Here is a 13,769-nt window from a genome sequence, read left to right as displayed (position 1 = left end):
TGACTATGTGGAACGCATCTATCCCATCGAATTGGAGATAAAGGATACTACAGATACAGTTAAGTCAGCTTCATATCTTGACTTACATCTAGAAATTGACAATGATGGTCGGTTGAAGACAAAACTTTACGACAAAAGAGATGATTTCAGCTTTCCAATTGTGAACTTTCCATTTCTAAGTAGCAACATTCCAGCAGCACCTGCATACGGGGTATATATCTCTCAATTGATACGATATTCCCGTGCTTGCATTTCCTATCATAATTTTCTTGATAGAGGGTTACTGCTCACAATGAAGCTATTAAATCAAGAGTTCCAAATGGTGAAGTTGAAATCATCCCTTCGTAAATTTTACGGACGCCATCACGAGTTGGTTGACCGTTATGGAATAACCATTTCACAAATGATATCGGATATGTTCCTTACGTCGTAAATACAATCCCCTTCCCTTTCGTGAATTTGACCTACCGAATTAGACTATTTACCAGATTTGTAATCACATAAGCAACACGACGGGTGCCGCATGTAGAGCAGGATCTGCTTACCCTTCCGGAGCACCTGAGATCACCCCTAGTTTTTGATGGGGTTCGTGTTGTTTATTCTTTAGTTTTCTATGTTGTGTCATGTGTACTATTGTTTTTATGTTTGTCTTTTTCATTTTTAGCCATGGCGTTGTCAATTTGTTTTAGATTTAGGAGTTTGACTGTTCCTTTGGTATCTTTCGTCCCCTTTTTTTAACGTGATACGTGAAAAACGTACGAATTAATTATCAGATGAACGGATTGACCAGAATACATTATGCCTTCTTAAAGCAAAGGCTGTCATATGTACATGTATCTAATGGTGTGTGTTAAATACATTTTCATAGTTTTTAAACACCGCAATTTTCCCCTAATTTTTTTACTTGGGAGATCTTGTTTATATTCGTCTCATTTTTATAACTTGTAAAATACATGTAACAATAGCTAGTATAATTTAAACGCTTACTTAATCCTCTGCCTGTTCTTGAAGAAAGCATTTTAAACGCTTATGTCACACAATTTCCCAAAGTTAATTTAGCATGCATATGACGTTGATGACATTATTGTTTTTTTATCTTCACATCCGTTCTCATTTTGGGATTGACCGCAAGGTGTTAAAAGTTATTCATCAAACACAAAATGTATACCGAATAACTGTTGTTACATGTATTACTCCACAATTAAAGTAATTTATGCAATCGTTGAATTGGCTATGGACCATCATTTAACCCTTTTCGTATTGTTTACTTAAATGCTCATTTTCCATTTTCACCCAATATCCTTTCTTTTTGGGGGATGGTCTTACTTATTGGGCTGACATCAAGGTGTTCTTACATATTCATTAAAATTAATTTATACCGTATAACCTTTCTTACATGTTATAGTTCAATTTTACAATGTACGCAAACCGTTTAGTTGGCTATAGACCATCATTTAACATCGATCGTATTTTTTTTTACATAAAATATGAATTGATAATAAAAAATCACTGACCTTTAAATAAATCCAATTCATTTCATACTTCTAATCAATGATATAATGTACATGTATGACTTTATACAGGACGTAATATTTACTTCATTCTACAGATTTAAAAAAAAACCCACTCAAGCGAAACATTACATATAAAACACTGATTCATCTGCTACAGTGAGATTTGTGTGGTTTGTCATGTTTTAATATATACGAATGTATACAAAATATTTACCACAAAAAACCTTCTCGTTACGTCAAGTAAACTGTGATTTTATTTTTGTATTTATTTATCTTTAACATTCACCGAACTGTGATTTAAGACGACAGATAAGATATTAAAAGCCGGAGTTGTGTAAAGGAATGGACCGAAACAGGCTCTTAACTTACAATGTCAATTTCTAACGTTTTGTGGCACAATTTCAAAAATTAAATTTGAAAAGATAACCTTTAAACAAAGTGCATGTACTAGTTGCTTTATTTGTATTTCAGAATATCCTTGAAACATGTATCTTGTATTCAAATGGCTTATTGTCTTACAGTTCTATTCATCATACTCCACTTCAAGTGTTCAGGCGCTGATTAAATCATTTGAATTTGTATCCCCTTAATTTGTTTTTATGATAGGATACCTACATTTCATATACATAATACTTGCAAAGTTTAATCTTCGTCAAAGAGGAAAATATGACCATGACCTTAATTTATTGCTTTTTGATTAATATTAAGGTTACGTGAGTAGTCCCCGCTCTTAGTTGTAGCTTGTATCCTTTAAGGATTTTAAAGTAAAGGTCAAATACGGAACAAAAAATACGTATATGATTTGCAATTATATATATGTTCACATGTATATTATAGTATATAAATGTAGAGGCAGGTATGGATAGCCAAGTGGTTTCGGGCTGGGACTTGATCACCCCAGTCGGCGCACCTCTGGAGGTTGTAGTGGACAGCGCCGAAACAGCCGAGGAAGGAGGATTCACCTGAAGACGGAACCACGCATCTTTCCAACAGGATGTATTAAGGTAAAAAAAATGTATTAAGGTAATAGTTGGATATTTTATAATTTATAGACTTATGTATTACAGATCAATTAAACAAACAAGTATTAACAAAATTTAGTATATATTACTAACATTTAACGAGGCCGGGATAAGGTGCCGGTATCTGATGTATCCACTAACAAATAACAAACTTAGACGAACTACAAATAGAAATTTACGCACCAAATGCTAGATAATCAAAATTTTCCATTTAAAACATTATTGACCATAATCTTTATAGAACCATTGAAGTAATGAAAAGTATATGCAATACCAAAGCTAAGTATCTTATAATAATATTTTTTTCTAAATACATAATTTGTTACCTTTTCAACAAATATTTTTGTCATTATTTTGAAATTTACGCACCGAAAAAGGGATTATTTTATAGAGATGCTCGCATAGCATTAATGTCTATTCGTTTGATGTGTTTTATCATTTTATTTTGCCATTTGATTAGGGACTTTCGGTTTTGAATTTTCCTCGGAGTCCAGTATTTTTGTAATTTTACTTTTTATAGCACCATTATACAACATTTTAGAGAAATAGTGAATTCAAATCTTGACATTATGCATTAAACAACCTCTACACCCACAGAAGTTACAAGACTTTTGAATAAGTTCGCCGGACACGTCTTTTGTCTTTACAACACTCATCAGTAGAGCTAGAGTGAAAACAGTTGGAAACATCTGGTAGACGATTAATTTATTCATAAGATGAAAAAAAAGTTATGTTGGTGAAACATTATTATTTCGGATTTTTTGTTTTATAAACAGTGAATGTTTAAGATAAAACTTAAACTGACCATGGTATCAATGATATTTCATATTATAACAGGTATGCTGATAAATGAACTGGGGAAAAAAGTAAAATAACAAAAAATACTGAAATCCGAGGAAAACTGTAAGCGGAAAGCCCCTTAGCAAATGACAAAATAAAGAGCTCACAAACATCAAACGAATTGATAACAACTGTCATATTCATGACTTCGTTCATGCATTTCATGAAAAGGGTGAGAAAACATGGTTTAATAGCTTGCTAAACCTCTCACTTGTATGACAGACAGTCGAAAACACATCGATTATATTGACGATGCGTGAACAAAACAAAAATACATAATAGGTAAAATTGTCACACATAGGGATACAGTAGAAAAAATGCCTCAGTTTAACGTGTACGTGTCAGCATCAATTGTCCGTATAACATGTCTGATTCATTTGAATATTCTTATCACGTCTTCCTGAAGTTCTTTTTTTTATATAATGTTTAAAGCTAACAGTCAAATTGATATTATTACAAAATGTCAAGCTTATAACAGTATATCTTGGATTTAGTCGGAGAAGTCAAATTTGATGTCCATAGAAGACGGATACAAGTCACTACGAAACGAAAATACCTCTTCAAATATTTTGTCACTTTGCATCTTGTGTGTGTAATGATTACATAAATAAATGCACTTTTTATTGTATTGGGCCGATATATTTATTAAAGATCCTGGTCATAGTTGAAGATTCACAACCGTTTAATTTTGTTGATTTGAATTTATGTATAAATCATATCGAATTTAGCGATTTGTCATCATACACTCAAAAGCAAAAATGTGTAATTTGGTATAAATACAGCATAAAAGTTGCAACACAAACAAACACGTGTTATAACCATTAGATATGAAAGTCTTTGCTGTTGGAGTGATAAGTCTTTGTCTGTATGGTAGGTTAAAATACACAGTATTTACTCAATCCTGATTTCACAGTTCATATATAAACTATGTATGAAGTGCTCATTTTTTAAAAACTCATAATGGAAATAATTAAGATTGCTTTTGATTATTTAACATAACAAAATAATTTTAAATATGTCAATTGTGTTATTTGCTTTTTTTTTGTACCAATGTTCATGCAATACAGAAAATAACCAAAGCAAATGTTTATTCATAATTAACATAAGCTTGTGTTTAAATCCGAACTGAACAGATAGACACTATTTAAAATATACAAACCACCAACCAAACTAGTAAGGGGATATACAATCTTTTTTATAACTTATTTCTATTAACACTAGACGGATAAATGTCATAGGTACTTTATGAAGAACGAAACGTTTAGCTGTTGATATTGCTTTCCTATCTTAAAGATTTGTTACTGTGGCATAATTGATATTTTTCATTAACTAAATTTGTATTATAGTGTCAAAGAATTTCCAATCACAAATTGATTTGTATTTTTTAATACGTTTTAAAAAGTGAAATCACAAAAATACTGAACTCAGGAAAGTTCAAAACGAAAATTTCCTAATCGAATGGCAAAATAAAATAATAAAACATTTAAAACGAATGGACAACAATTGTTATCTTCCTGACTTAATACAGGCATTTTACAAATGTAGAAAATGGTGGATTGAACCTTGGTTTTTATTAGCACTAAACCTCTCACTTGCATGACAGTCGCATCAAATTCAATTATTTTGACAATGATAAGGTATCAAAATGTCACGCATACGGATCCAACAACAACACATCATGGGGTTGATGTCAGGTGGTTCAAAAGGGTAAGCAGATCCTGCTCCACATTTAACACTTGTCGTGAACATAAGCAACACAACAAGTGCTAGTTTAAACATAAATAAAATTGTTTAAACTAGCACTTGTCGTGTTGCTTAGGTTCTTACAAAGCCAGTAAATAGTCTTATTCGGTAGGTCACATTCATCGTGTTCATGGAAAGGGAATGGGATTGTATTTACGACATAAATAACACCCGATATCATGTTCATAACGAATATTCCAAAAGGTCGATTGAACAATTGTTTGTCCTAAATTATGAACATGGTTTACTGCTACATGTATGTTACATCGTTATGGGTTTGCTTTATTATTTTAAGAAACAAATTTAGTGTATGCATGTTTCCGTCTGTATTATCCACAAGTTTATAACAAAGTATGTACAAATTAGTATCGTGTCTATTATGTCCATACAGTTGTTGTAATTTGGTTGCTGCATACGAAACGTACTATCAAATATTTGATTACTTGCTTTATGTAGTTGAAATGTATTGTTAATAAAAAAGAAGATGTGGTATGATTGCCAATGAGACAACTATCCACAAAAGACTAAAATGACACAAACATAAACAATTATAGGTCACCGTACGGCCTTCAACAATGAGCAAAGCCCATACCGCATATAGTCAGCTATAAAAGGCCCCGATAAGACAATGTAAAACAATTCAAGCGAGAAAACTAACGGCCTTATTTGTGTAACAAAATGAACGCAAAACAAATATGTAACACATAAACAAAAGAAAACAACTGAATTACAGGTTCCTGACTTGGGACAGGCACATGACATGTTTGTTTATTTTATATCCCAAAATAGAAAATGTATGATACATAGTCTTCCTCCGAAGTTATCACGTCTAATCGAAATCTAATTTTATCTCTAAGTCTAACTATTACCATTTCCAAAATATTAGCTGAGAGCTACATGTATGTGATAGACGTATTCTTGTTGTATTTTACAGGCATTGCACTTAGCTGTATTCCATGCAACCTGCACACTGATGACTGCACCAAACCATGTCAATATGTTGGTGACGAACCCCACTGTCACTATAATAATTCGTTTTCAAACTGCTGTTTCTGCGAAATTCCGATTGAGTGCCATCCTTCAAATGTTACTATAGCGTGTCCAGCACAATGTACATGCGAACCTCATGGAGAACACCATCACTGCATATGTCCTCAATAAAGGTAAATATTAGTCAACATTGGTATTGCGTATACAGATGAACATTTTAGTACTATACATATTTCAGGCCGGATCTGATGTTGTGATTGCATCTTTTACATAAATTAATAAGAAACTAAGGTTTCAACTCCCTCAGACAAAGCTTTAGATGACATTGGCTATTTATTCTATGTATTTTTGACATTTTGACGGATTCGGTACTTCTGCATCTTCGGATTTGAAATGTTTGGCTTTGAACATTCCTGATGAGGGTAAATCCAATAAAGCGATTCGGACGCAATACATTATTAAATGTGTTGTTTTTATTTTTTTACAGAATGATTACCTAATCAGGTGAAGGATCGTGTGTGCACTACATGACTTTCCAATCGTTGAGGTGATCTTTTACATTTTAGTCTTGTCATATTACACCACCAGTGTAGGTCACAGATTATATCAACCCTTCCAAATGTCAAGCCATGCATTTGAATCTAATAGTAGTAGTTGGTCGCTTACTATTATATGTGTTTCTCATTTCCTGTCCCAGTGTTGTACATTTTGTTTCATTTGACAATAAAAGGTAGAACACATATTATATTTTAGGGATATACTGTTCACATTAAATTTTGCCGAATATGTGAGGAAAATGATGGTAATACACTATAATGGTTGAGTTCAACCAGGTTTTTTTTTCTAAATATGCTTATCGGAAACAACAACGCATCACATTTGAAATGTAAGGATGAATATAAACACTGAATTACTCGATGGGCGATATAACAAAGAAGGATATAAACATATATGACATAATCCTTGTGGGTAATTGTTTCCTAGTGTAATTTGAACCTTATTCATTTCATAGTTTATGGGTTAGGAATAGACATGAAGATAGGTATGCATCAATTATGTCAAAATCGATGCAGTGACTATTGAGCTGATACACATGGCTGCTACTAGTGTTTTAAATGAAAGTGTTGACCAAACGATATAAATGCAAAATTATATCAATAAAGTAATTTTATGCGTTGCAAATTAGGTTCTTGTTTCCTTCCAAGATAAACTAAAGCCAAACATTTGGTAGTCAGGGAAATATATATATATATATATATATATATATATATTGATTGCTATTTTTTTGCATTTTTTTCTTTGATCTTTTTTGTGTTAATTTTCATATCATGCTTCTCGCTTGAGATTGAAAATTATCGCTAGAAACTAAGGAGACCACGTGGCGTTGCTAACGAAATTGACAATGAAATTGACAACGTCGTCATAGGTTAATTAGCGATTAACAGATTATCATTGGCCATCTCAACTCGATTGCTTTTCTCACTTTCGCTGTTCCAGCTCAAGCGAGAAAATCAATCTCGTTGAGATGATCAACGATAATCTATAATTATCATATGTTTAGTAGTAAATACAGTAGTTTTGCATGTTTGATAAATAGCCTGCTGTTTAATCCATCTCGCGCAACTTTGGTGCGCACCCTTTATCACACCCCTACTTTTTTTTTTACATAAAGGCAGTTTTTGGTTGTTTTTTTTTGGTTAAGAAAATTTTTCCTAATTCCTATCACCCTCGACCAATATCATCCCTCGGGCCTTAAGGCCCTTGGGCTGGTATTGATGTCTCGGGATGATACGACATATGATACGGATTTTGCCATGTATTATTCTCTATATATATTAACATAAAAACATATTACCCACAGGGAATATTAACAATAGTCAAACAAACTTGGTTAAGGGAGATATAACCTTAGTTATTTATTTTTTGTTAAATCTATAAATGGACTACAACAACTGTAAAATTGTATGCGTCTAAGGTTGTATCATTTCCAAATTATGAACATATATAACAAAAATAGGATGCGGCATGATTGCCAGTGAGACAACTTTCATATGATTTCCATTTACACAATCCAAGACTTCAAGCAGTTTTATATCTTTAATCGTATGTACTACGTTTATGTTGACGCTCTAGCCAACAGATATTTTAATGAATCCATTGTACATTTTAAGTACCAATGTCATCCGATTCTTTTTTATTTCAATACAGAAATGTTATAAACATTCTGGGTTGAGATCAATCTCGTACAGATTCTTCAAGCTTCATGAAAACTCTGAAAGTTATATATCGCATATAATAAAGGCAACAGTAGTATACCACTGTTCAAAACTCATTAATCCATGGACAAAAAACAAAATCGGGGTAACAAACTAAAACCAAGGGAAACGCATTAAATATAAGAGGTGAACAACGACACAACACTGAAATGTAACACGCACACAAGCGGACCAAGCATCAGACAAAATCCCACGAGAATAACAAATATAACATCAAAACCAAATACATGAATTTGGGATAGACAAGTACCGTGATGTGCCTAATGATTTATCTGATAGAAACATCTGTCAAATTATATTTTAACCAACTAAACTGCTGACTTATATATAGTACACAAATGTATGATTTCAAAACGTTTTTATAGAATTTGTACGTAACTCATATGTATTAATTGAATCAACCTTTTGATTAAATGATTGTATATAATATTATGTTGTAGACGACTACCAAAAGATGTACGGATATGTAGAATACTGCTGCATTTTTGTGTCCAGACGAGTACCAGTATAATGTACATTTATAAGCTCATGTGAACATTCGTGTTGTGTTTTAAAAAACTATAATGTTGTTATATTTCATTGTTTAAATAACGTCACTTATTTCTTATCAGTTTGTTAATATTACTTCTCAAAACTGTAACGGCTTTTCTTATACTTAACTCGTTTAGATGCTCTTGATTTTATAATGAATTAATAAATGCAGTTCTTCTTTACCCTTATTTAATTATAACAGTACATGAGTCGCACGTGACATACGTACGTCACAGTAAGATTTGATAAGTCACTACCGTATAGCGGGATATTTTCGCGGGGTGTAAATTTTCGTTTATTTTCGCGGATAGAACGAAATCGCCAAAATAAATTCCGCCAAATTAAAAGTGCATATGCAAAGGTATTGATAAAAGTTTTGAATCTGCCAAAATAATAACCGCCAAAATATTTCGTATACCTTATTTAAGGAAAATCGCGAAATTATACACCCGCAAAAAATAACCCGCTATACGGTATTATCCTAAACAACGCCGGTGTTCATATTGAATATTTATGTCGCTTTTGTTAATAAGACATCAAATTCAATTATTCGGAAAATCAGTGTACATGAATTTTACATTTGTTTTTATTCTGAAATGCTTGAATTATTATATCTTTTTGACCCCATTGAATCAAAATTGCTTCTTTTTGAACGTGGATGATGGGTCTGCTTCGAGAAATATAAGTTGAAAATTGTCTTTTCGAATCGAAATAATTATATCATACCATATGCTATGCTCATTTTAACATGGTAGGCATATTATCATGTTTTTATTTGTCAACAGTAATATTATCGTACAGCTCGCTAAGGCTCGTTTTAAAAATATTAACAAATATGATGCTGAGTATAAAGATTTTGACTATTAAAATTGATGGCAAAGATGAGGGATTAATAGATAGCCTGCAATGTCTGGTCTGTGTTAATTATTGATATGTTTCTGCTCTGTTTTCTGTTCTCATGGATTTTATAGTTTGCTGTTATTTTGTGCGATAACAGCAATGTCATAGGGTAGTGTAAAAGTTGAACGCACATCAACATGTTTTTATAACGCTTCATTTTTAATGTGGCTGTCATATTTTGTTCTTAAATTGTTTCGTCATGAAGAAAACTTTTAGTTTTCTAATTGATAGCCGACTATAAGGTGTGTATTTTTCTCATTGTGGAAAGCTGGACAGTTGTCTTATTGGCAATTATACCTCATCTCTTTATTTTTTAAATAAACATGGCATGACAGAGTTATTTCTTTATACTTCTGTATGGAAATTATTTTAAAAATGAAGACCGTGTCACTGTCAAGTCAATACGCTTAAGTTTGTTAGTTACAAATGTCGGCAACTTTAAAGCATACATCGTCAATATTCTTCTCGAAAGACATACAACTAGAGTTATACAGTATATTGAGATGACCTTAATGGATCATATTCAATTTACTTTAGTTTAATCATACAAACAATCAAATGTACTTTTAAAATTTATTTGGAAAACTATGCAATATAATGGTTTACTTTTTAAATGGTTATTTGGATGAAGAGTTGTCTCATTGGCACTCACACCACATCTTCCTATATCTATATATGACTCTAAATGCATATGTTTTCAAGCTTAGCAAGCTTTTGGCTTAAGGAAGCTGGCTTGTCATGTTTTGGATTTTTGTCAGATTTTCGGAATCCTCTGGTTTTATCCATTTGAATGCCTTGAAATTTGTCCGGTGACCCCCTTTTTTCTTTTTGAAAATCTGTTACATGTATAAGGATAAGCCATCTGAAAAAGTCGTATAAAATTTTAATTATTTTTTAACAGTTTTTGAGAACTTTAACTTGTCAATGATAAAGCCATGAAAAGTCAAGAGAGAGTATTTTCCCGCCAAAATGTCAATGGCTAATATCTCGAAAACAAGCACGGTGACTATATATTTTTTTGACTCTTTGGATTCCTTTATCAATACCCTATCAATATAAACTAGTGTTTTGAAAAGTTAATTACTTTGCAACTGATAAGCAAACTCCCTTAAAGCACCACTTAACATATAAATAAAACACAAATCAATCATCTAACCTGTGATATACCGTACAATTAAATTTTGAAGAAACATCAGTGGTGTTCGAATCAAAACAGTAAAAGGGCAAACCCAAATATACGAAGGTGGAATTTAGCCAGATACGGTATAACTAACAAATTATTCAATACAAAGTACAAATTGTTATCAAATGCTGCATTCAAAGTTCTAGCTTGAAACCTATAATGATAATCAAATGCACACCAAATGTTCTCTAAATAAATGCAAGAGTAGTATACTACTGTTCAAGAGTCATAAATCGATTAAGAGAAGAAAACTCCTGGTTATAAACTAAAACCGAGGAAACACGTCAATTATAAGAGAAAAATAACGCAACCACTAAACTGCAACAAAAATATCGTTAACATTCAAAGTAACGGGAACCAGCTGCCATATTCCGGTTTTGAAAAGAAAATTTGGGATTATACCTGGGTTTTAGGCATCCGCAACTCCCGTTTATATGGCAATGTTAAAAAGATACCGCTAAAAATCAACACTACGTGACGAGAATATACTACAATAAACATGAGAAATACATATATGAATAATTCTAATGCAATTAAGATGTAACAAACTTTTTCATTGGCTAAAAGTTACCGTCAAATCCACAGTTGACCAGGCGTAACTAAGGAGGGACCCGCCATTTTGAATTGATGAATCAACAAATGTTCGATTACTACTATATAATCGAAAATAAAACAACACCTACCTCGAATTCGCCGTTTTAATATAATTTTATCCGAATTTGAAGCGTACAGGTAACGTAATAACTTCCAGTTTGTAAGTTTTCATTTGTATGACGTCACGTTTAGCCATAACGTCTTTGTGCCAAAATCATTCATGAAGTTTCGCGGATTTTTTTTTATTTGACAAATTTAGACATTTTTTTCAAGTTTTATCGTATTTTTCTTTTTGCAATACATTAGAATCGGAATAACAGTACTGTAGTTGAAGAGTTGCCACCGTCAATTTTGATTTGACGGTCGCAAATCTCCGTTTTACTGTCTCCGCTACGCGTCGCCAGTAAAACTGCATTTGCGACCGTCAAATCTACAATTGACGGTGGCAACTCTTCAACTACAGTACTGTTATTCCTTAATTTGATAGTAAACCACAGAATAACAACAGATATCTCCCACGAACTAATGACAGCATAGGACACTTTAAACAGCACGTCATATGAATGGAACCACGCCACAAAAGCTGACGCATTTCTGTGATGTGAATCAAATTCTCATATACAATCTTGAAATTCAAACAATTACATGGAACGAGATCCAAAATTCACAATTATTTCCATTATAATAGTCTAAATAATTACCATGATTATGGCGGTCTTGAAAGGCTACTTTAAAGTAATGCTACGACGACGTCATATTTATTTGAAATAACACTCTTCGTTCTCTCTTTCAGACTTTTAATGAACTATAATCAGCTCCAACATATCATGACTAAAACATCTCAAGGAACAAAGTATTACATTCGCCAAACGCCAAGCATACAAACCAATGCAAAATGCATAGACCTGTAAATCAAATGTTATTAATCAACAGAATCAACGGAACAGGGGGAAATGTTACCCTTGACTTTTAGGGAAATAATCGTGGTAAAACCTTGTTTTGTAGCAAGCTTGTTTACCGCCTATTTGTAAGACAATTGTAAAAATTATGTCATATAGACACAATTTGGTGAGCAACCGCAGCTGGCACAATAGAAAATTCAAGCTTTAGATTATCGTATCATATATAAAAATCAAAATTAATTGATATCTCCAAATCATGACTACATGAAATCCTACACAGCTACTTTTGCAAAGATACTATTTCCGTACTATAAAAAATTGTAGTACCGGAAATCTACTTTTAATATTCATTACTATTTTGTTACTCTAAACTTATTGTAATATTTAGGTACTAGTACCTGTATTTTACAATACATTATTTGTACTTGAAATATAGGTACTATTTTTTTTTTATTACTGCCGTTTCATTTTCAGCATTTGGAAAGTTTTTCTATTTCAAATCTCTTAATGTTATGATTTTCAAACATGGAATATTGTATTATTTCTGAACCGAAATATTTAGTACAAATCATGTACTGGAAAATACAAGTACCTAAATATTACAATAGCTTTAGAGTAAAGAAATAGTAGTAAATATTAAAAGTAAATTTATCGTACTGCATTTTTTAGTACAGAAATAGTACAAAAAGTAGCTGTGCAGGAAACACATATACAAAAGAAATATAACCTTTACATTTGAAATATGTTACAAAAGTTGGTAAATGGATACAACGTATTATAATCTAGTTATTAACCTGTGAGTAATCATTGTGCAATGTTTATATCAATAACACAACCAAAGAGATCTCATGTGTAGTGTCATAAAAATCTTAAATACATATCAGCTTATATGACTTCTTTATCTTAATGAATAAACAGAGTATAAGGTAACCAAAAAAGTATGTGACACTTGTAACCAGAGATGGGGTCGATTACTTTGAAATGTAATCAGTTAAATTACAATTAAATTACTTATAAAATGTAATCGATTACTTTACAATTACACCTTATTTCAAATGTAATTGATTACATTAGATTACTTTTCTTTCAAGTAATCATGATTTCTTGTGATTACTTATGATAACATTGTGTATTGCAATATTAAAGAATTTCTAAAAACTTTTATACTCACGAAAATGCTTATTGTAGTGATTTTGTTTGAAGCCATAATTTATTATTCTTATTGAAAAGAATTTAGACAAGTACAGTGTAACATGTGTAATTTGATGGCATAG

At 31.9% G+C, this 13,769-nt stretch overlaps 1 protein-coding gene and 1 long non-coding RNA gene across 2 annotated transcripts in view; one reads left to right on the top strand and one right to left on the bottom strand.

Moving 5' to 3' along the window:
• The window catches only part of LOC134681433 (VWFA and cache domain-containing protein 1-like), a 37,060-nt gene extending 35,419 nt beyond the window's left edge, over positions 1 to 1,641 (bottom strand). The window contains exon 1 of the mRNA XM_063541063.1: positions 1,515 to 1,641. The gene's annotated coding sequence lies outside the window, so the exon portion shown is untranslated. The remainder of the gene's footprint in view (positions 1 to 1,514) is intronic.
• Positions 1,642 to 4,131: 2,490 nt separating this feature from the next.
• LOC134682148 (uncharacterized) lies at positions 4,132 to 9,032 on the top strand. Its single transcript, XR_010100808.1, has 3 exons — positions 4,132 to 4,246; positions 6,054 to 6,282; positions 8,826 to 9,032. It is a non-coding gene; the product is annotated as an uncharacterized LOC134682148 (long non-coding RNA).
• Positions 9,033 to 13,769: the final 4,737 nt, after the last annotated feature.

The sequence above is a fragment of the Mytilus trossulus genome, chromosome 8 (assembly GCF_036588685.1).
Source record: "Mytilus trossulus isolate FHL-02 chromosome 8, PNRI_Mtr1.1.1.hap1, whole genome shotgun sequence".
In the NCBI taxonomy this organism is placed as follows: Eukaryota; Metazoa; Mollusca; class Bivalvia; order Mytilida; family Mytilidae; genus Mytilus; species Mytilus trossulus.
Note: the sequence above shows the minus strand (reverse complement) of the source record. Positions and strands in the feature narration are given on the sequence as shown.